General features: G+C 42.2%; 1 protein-coding gene across 1 annotated transcript in view; it reads left to right on the top strand.

Annotated features, from left to right (window-relative positions):
* Positions 1-5,064: 5,064 nt before the first annotated feature.
* basp1 (brain abundant membrane attached signal protein 1) overlaps positions 5,065-6,707 on the top strand; it is a 54,866-nt gene continuing 53,223 nt past the window's right edge. Inside the window, exon 1 of the mRNA XM_022761873.1 lies at positions 5,065-5,190. The gene's annotated coding sequence lies outside the window, so the exon portion shown is untranslated. The remainder of the gene's footprint in view (positions 5,191-6,707) is intronic.

Genomic DNA, 6,707 nt, shown 5'->3' with positions numbered 1-6,707 from the left:
ACCACTTACCGACAAATGATGATGCAGAAAACTCTTTCAATCTGGGCAGGGCCTGATGAGCCCAGTCATTACTATTAACTCCATTTAAAGAATCAGAGAAATACCACAAACACTTGAAAAGAGTACAAATACTGGTAAGGTGGAGTGTTCGTCGTGGGCAGATATAGATAACACTGATAAAGCATGAAGTCTCTAGAAAGCGGAGTCACTGGAGTAAAGATTTGATTGCAATGGAAATCAATTCAGTGCCTTCATTTCAACTATTACACTTTACTGTAGCAGTAACCTTGTAAAAATCAATTTAATGAAGGACAAAAAACTCATCATAGACAAAGCTATGAAATTTATTGATACAACTCACAGCTGGCCTAACATTATTGTTTTAATATGTTCAAGCTGTAAAAATTTGGATGACCAAATCATTTTACTCCAATACTTACTGTCAATACAGTCCTGCTTCACCCTAAAAATGTAACATTACATCACAGATTTTCATTAAAATTCTTCCCATAGGCCTGTTTCTCAGAGGAAACACCATGAGAGTGATCTGAAGAACCACACTAATGTCATTAAAACTGAAGGAATATTCATCTGAGGCTGCGAAGAAGTTCAGGTGAAAAGGTGATACGTTAAAGAGAGGAGAAAAAAACATTTTATGCAGCAGATATTATACCTGCAAAACTTTAATCTCACCATTAAAGCACTATGCTGCTGGTGAGCTACTTAGCCTGGCTAAGTTTAAAACAGTCAGCAGTGCTAGGTCATGAGCTGCTTTCAGAAGGCCTCTGATCATGAATGAATAAGGTGAGTGACAGCTACATCATTTAATCAGTCAGTGGAGAAAAAACAGGCATGTGTTTGGGGTCCCCAAGTGGAAAAGGGGCCCCCCTAAAATTTGAACAACTATAAACCTTCTTAAACCTGCCATTAAGGCAAGACAGTGCACTGCTGCTGCCCCATAACCCCCCTTAAGTGGCACCCCTGACGGTGTGTGCTGTAGCTAGCATCTACCGATAGCCTGCATGTGAGGCATTCAAGGAACATCGGTAGATTGCACTGTCCAACATAGTCTGCATGTGAGGCGTTTAGGGGACATCTAGTCTGCATATGGGGTGGGTGGGGGTTTGGAGAGTAATTGATAGGCTGCCCAGAGTCTATGATCGCTTGTGTTTTGGGTACACCCACTTTAGTTGAACTCAGCCAATGAGATCATATAAGATTCTATATTTTCTACTTGTGATAATGAAATTAGGCATCAAAGGAATTGGTACATTAGTCTCAGGCATTATCTGGTGTACTGAACAAACAGCGCAGCTCCTGCAGTAGACTTTCAGGAGGATTTATGCAGTAAAATTGGTGCTTAAATAACAGTGTTGACTGTGGTTTGTCTGTCATGACTCGTCCTCACCACATCACCAGGACCAAATGCTTCAAAGCTGCTTTTGAACTCCGATCCTCAGGACTGTTTCTTCTTTTGACCTCAAGCCATATCTTCACTTCAAGAAATCATTCTGTTGACTATGTGGCAATGACAGACTCCTCAACCTAACATGATGATGAAAGGTGTAGAGGTGCGTTTAACAGGATGATTTGGTTACAAATGAAAAACTAGAATTACCGCCTAATGGTTGTCTGCCACTCAGACTAGTTTCAGGTTACATCCCTGTTTATCCAGAGTCATTTAAATATGAACCATTTGTGTAAAATTTCATAATTGCTGTGTGAAGTCTTGAGTTACGGTTAAAAAGTGTTTCGTGTTCATCCTATAGTCCCAGTGGACATTCATATCGAGATATTGTGTTCACAAGGCCAAAACCGCATTTTGTGAGGTTACTGTGACCTTTGACCTTCGACCACCAAAGTCTAATCAGTTCATCCTTGAGTCCAAGTAAAGGGATTCCCATGTGGAGTTCGAGATATTGCGTTCACAAGGCCGAAATGATGTTTTGTGAGGTTACTGTGACCTTGACCTTTGACCTTTAGCCATCAAAATCTAATCAGTTCATTCTTGAGTCCAAGTGAACATTTGTGCCAAATTTGAAGAAGTTCTGTCGAGGCGTTACTGAGATATCGCATCCGGGACAATGGGAAGGACGGACGTACGGACAGATGTACAACCCAAAAACAATATGGCTCTGGCTCTGGTTTTTGCGGAGGGATACACATGCGCAGGAAGCAAAACACTGTCATAATGTCGTGCTTGATATCAGTGCTCACATCATCTCATGCACCATTATTTATTACAGGCTATACCCTCCACAAAACTTGCATCATATGAACGGATGAATATAAAGATAGCAATAACACAGAAATATTAATGAATAAAAATGTGGCTACGACATGTCCCATAGTGCAACTCAGTAGCATAACTACACTTCCAGTGTCTAAGTGGTGTTTCAAGCCAAACCAGAGTTGACCCTGATGATATCATGAGGATTATTCCCTCAACACTGACAAAGTTATGTGCTCATGGCGTCAGGTTCAGCACCGGGTGTGAGGAGACGGTGAGGGGGGCAGTGCACGAGCGGCTCTCTGCTGTGGGATCATCTCAGAACACGCAGGATTTATCAGCAGCTCCGAGCAGAGGTCGGGTACAGCCGAGTCAGTCAGGTCACAGCGTCTTCCAGAACAAACTGACCTCTCCCTAATCCCCACATAACTTCCTGCACCCGGTGGTGTGGGATGGGGTGCAGGGTGGGGGTGGGGGTGGGTGGGGATTAGCTGCTTTTCAGCCATTGACTCCCTCCAGAGCAGCTGAGATGTTGATAACAAACTGCTGAGTCTGATACTAACAGTGGAGGAAGACATATGTTCAGTTAGTGATAGTCGTGCTCCCACAGTTTTAAAACTCTTTCATACAACTAAGTCCTGTAGAAATTTGTAATTGTAACTTCAGTGTCACAAGCAGTGTGGGAACTTCGAGTGCTGAGTTTTACTCACAGTTTTCTGCACACAGATGTTGACAAAAGCGCTTTTAGATGTTGCATTTACAGATTTTTGAGTGAGCATTAGATTCACGTGCAGCATAAAGAAATGAAAGAAATAAGCTAGGTCAAAGGGTGGGGGAGTCTGCTCACTTACCCCTACAGCACCATGCCTGTAAGCTCGCCTGACTTACTCCCTGACTGAAATTTGTTCGAGCACAACCATCAAAGGTGACATTTACATATATAAGTGATATGACTACATCTAATTATATGTGTTTAGCCCCTTCCTGTCGATCCGCCACTGGAGCGGGGAAATGAGCAAAAAAAAAAGTTGAGAAACAATAAGCAATGTTTGCAACACTTGAAGACCACTGTATGATTTATGATTCATTGACAAACTGAGATCTGCAATGTCAGAATTACTTTCTAAAATGCTAATCAGGTTCCATTAGGAAGGTGCTGAACCTGCCAGGATTCTCTGCAAAGTAAGCATGAGTATGCTGAAACCCAGATAAAGGTGATCGGGTTTACATGAGGGCTGTTTCTCTTACAGTGAACTATTGCCCTCCTTAGTCTTCTGCCAGTTTAGAAGTAACCAGTAACTCCTCTGTCTCCAATAAAAAGAACAATTCTTCCCTCTGAAATGTGGTTGTAGAAAGTCTCAAAACAGAAAGTACCAAACCAGATGAAAGACTGACTGTTCATTGGTTCAATTAAACAAATTGGATCATTAGGAGATGCTTCCTCAGCAAAAACCTCACAGGGACAGATGCAAAGCCTCAGGTCTTTGCAAACACTGCCATCTAGTGTCTAAATGTAAGGAATGCAGCACTTAAAATAAGAACCCACTGTGAAGCATGGCAAACTCTAACACTGTACATTGTTGTTGCATCCAACAAATGCAAAATCAAAACCTTCCTTTGTAAATACAAAGTAGCTACAGCTTCAGATTCCTTCAGAAACTCTGGGAAAAGCATCAGTATGAGTTTAGCGCTTTTACAATTTTTCCTTTTACATATTATAAAGATTGATATTGACACAGACGATACTTGGATAAAGTCAGGTCAAATTAGTGATAAAACAATTCATCAAATTATTGATTCTTCAATGGACATCAATTTAATTTTAAGAAAAAAAAACAAACAAACAGTGATCAAGTCATGGCATCAGTAAGAGCTCCTCAAGGTGAAATAACAAACATGTTTGGTTTCAGCTTCTTGGAACTTCTTTATGTCATTTGTATAAAAATTGTATTTGGGTTTTCAGTGGTTGGAGAATATATGGTAGAGACTGTGTATTTTCCACTGTGACATATCTATGAGCTGCTGGATGACAGGACTGTTGCTACATGAGCATAATGAGCTACTTAGTCACAATGCAAAGATCAAATCCAGCTTTGCATTTTGTGTATCAAGAACTGAACACTCTGAATGGGCGGGAAAAACGTTCAGAATATTGGGGACATTTGCTGCTAATACAATCAAAGAGCATTGATCAACAAGTGCATCCAGCTTACCAACAAGTCCTCCAAAAAAAAAGAAGCAAGAAACAGTGTGTGCAGTGAACGGCAGGGGGCGCTCAGAGGCAATGAAATGAAGAGAGAGAAAGAGAATGGAGGATGATTTCCACTGAAACAAGGGCAGAGAAAAATACATTCCCATCCAGTACACAGATACAAGAGCGGAGTAAATATTTGTTATTAAGGAAAACCCTCAATACAGGAAGCATTTAACTCAGAGAAGAATAAAAAACATGTCGAGAAGCCGAAATATATTTTGGTGCCAGTAACTTCCTGCCAGGAGACATGGCTTGGTCATTTTATAATAAATGGTGGAAATAATGGTGGAATATAGTAGTGATAGCGTTGGCCATTAAACTGCCATAAAACACTACTGCATATCATGTAACTACTATTAAGAATATTATCGGAAAATGAATCACCATAATATCACCATCAAAACACTTTATTGTAATATCATAGGAAATATATAGGAAGTTACAGACGCTATTTTTCTTTTCCTCAGAAAGAAAATTTCGATTGTGCATCTGCTGTGTGTGTGTGTGCCTGCGTGCGGGCGCAACGCACACGCGTGCACGCACGCGTGGATGCGTGTGCGCGCAGACGGAGGATCGCCGAGCCGAGCCGTACCGTGCAGCAGGCACAAGCCGCTAGGCGCGCAGGAGAAGCCGCAAAAAATTACAGCAGCCGCTACTTGAAACTGCGAGGAGAGACAGAGGGAGCGTCGGAACTTCAGTGTCCACGGTAAGAGCCGTCACGTCGGTTTATCCTCCTGTATTTCTCTCCAAAAACAGCGCTCTGGTTGCTTGTAGTTATTATATATATATATATATATATTTATATATATATATATATATATATATATTTATATATTTATTTTTTCATCCCTTTTGTCTTTTTCCATCTCTCCATTTGGGCTGCCAGAGCGCGCGCTGCATGGATCAATGTAGTAAAAAAGACAGAAGCTCCTTTAGATTTGATGGGAGGGAAGGGAAAACAAGAAAATAACACATTAACAGGGTTGAATTGGAGAATTTAGAAATTCTTCTTCTTATATATCCTCCTTTTTTTTCCAGGCGGAAAAAAAAATGTGCACGAGCTTTAAAAAAGGGGTGTGTACAGTCTGGAGGAACACGCGCCTCGCCCTCACACACAGATTCTCGTGTTTTTCACACTTTTATAGAGGAAGAAATGAGCTTTGACTGCGGACCGGAGCGTCTGCTCGCGCTCTTTATATTATTTATTGATTGCCGTCAAATTGTTTATGATTATCTATTTTCTATAGGCTGCTAGGCAACGCAAAGAGGGAGCGCTTTTTTTCTGTTCCTGAGAATTTACAGCCAGTAAACAGTTCAACATCCACAAATAAAAGAAGGAGCTCTCCTACAGCTCGCCCCACCTCTTTGTCTGTGTGGAGGTGTGACACCATTCTGCTGCATGCAACTGGCACACACACACACACACAAACACACACACACATCAGGGAGCATGGTTATAGCGTCTGCTGCAGTACCAAGGGAGAGAGTGATGTCAGGATTGTGAGAATTAGTTGATGTCATATTTCCGTTTGTTAGTGGCCGGCCGAAGAAGAGAGGAGAAGCACTCAGGACGGTGGGGGAGGGGGCGGGGGGGTGAAAGGAGGGATGTGATGGAGAATTGGTGGTGGGGGGTGTATCTGAACCCTCTCCTCCCCTGTCCCCTCGTTGCACACACTCATTAAGTTCATCTTTCTCACTCCGCTTCTGTTGCCGCTGCGTCGATGTTGGACGTTATTTCTGCAGCGAGTCAAACTTTATTAGCCATCCTCCGTCGGTTAATTGCCTGGTCCTTTGTTTGCCGCGGCACGCATGCGCACTGGGTGTAGGGTGTGGATGGGAGAGATGCCACCTTGCCTATCAATAGGATGGAGAGCAGGAGGAGGATGGTGTTTCATTCTTGGTTTATTTGTTCATTCCATCGAAAAAAAAATGATTGTAGAAATAATAAAAGCTGCTTTTTGTGGTGGTGAGATCGTGTGTGAGTGTGTGAGTGTGTGTGTGTGTGTGTGTGTGTGTGTTTTCCCCACGTCGTTTCTGTGGTAGTGTGTGGTGGTACAGACTGTGTGTGTGTGTTTGTGTGTGTGTGTGTGTGTAGACGGCTGTTTGTGTGTGAATGGAGCCCCGGTGATGCTGATGCTGTTTTCTAACTGTAGATTACAGTGATGCTGCTCTGTCAAGCTGCAGTGATCGATCACTGATTGTCAGTGAAACGATCAGTCAATG

This window comes from Seriola dumerili, unplaced genomic scaffold (assembly GCF_002260705.1).
Source record: "Seriola dumerili isolate Sdu_G_001 unplaced genomic scaffold, Sdu_1.0 BDQW01000432.1, whole genome shotgun sequence".
NCBI lineage: Eukaryota > Metazoa > Chordata > Actinopteri > Carangiformes > Carangidae > Seriola > Seriola dumerili.
This window is presented reverse-complemented; position numbering and strand designations above follow the sequence as displayed.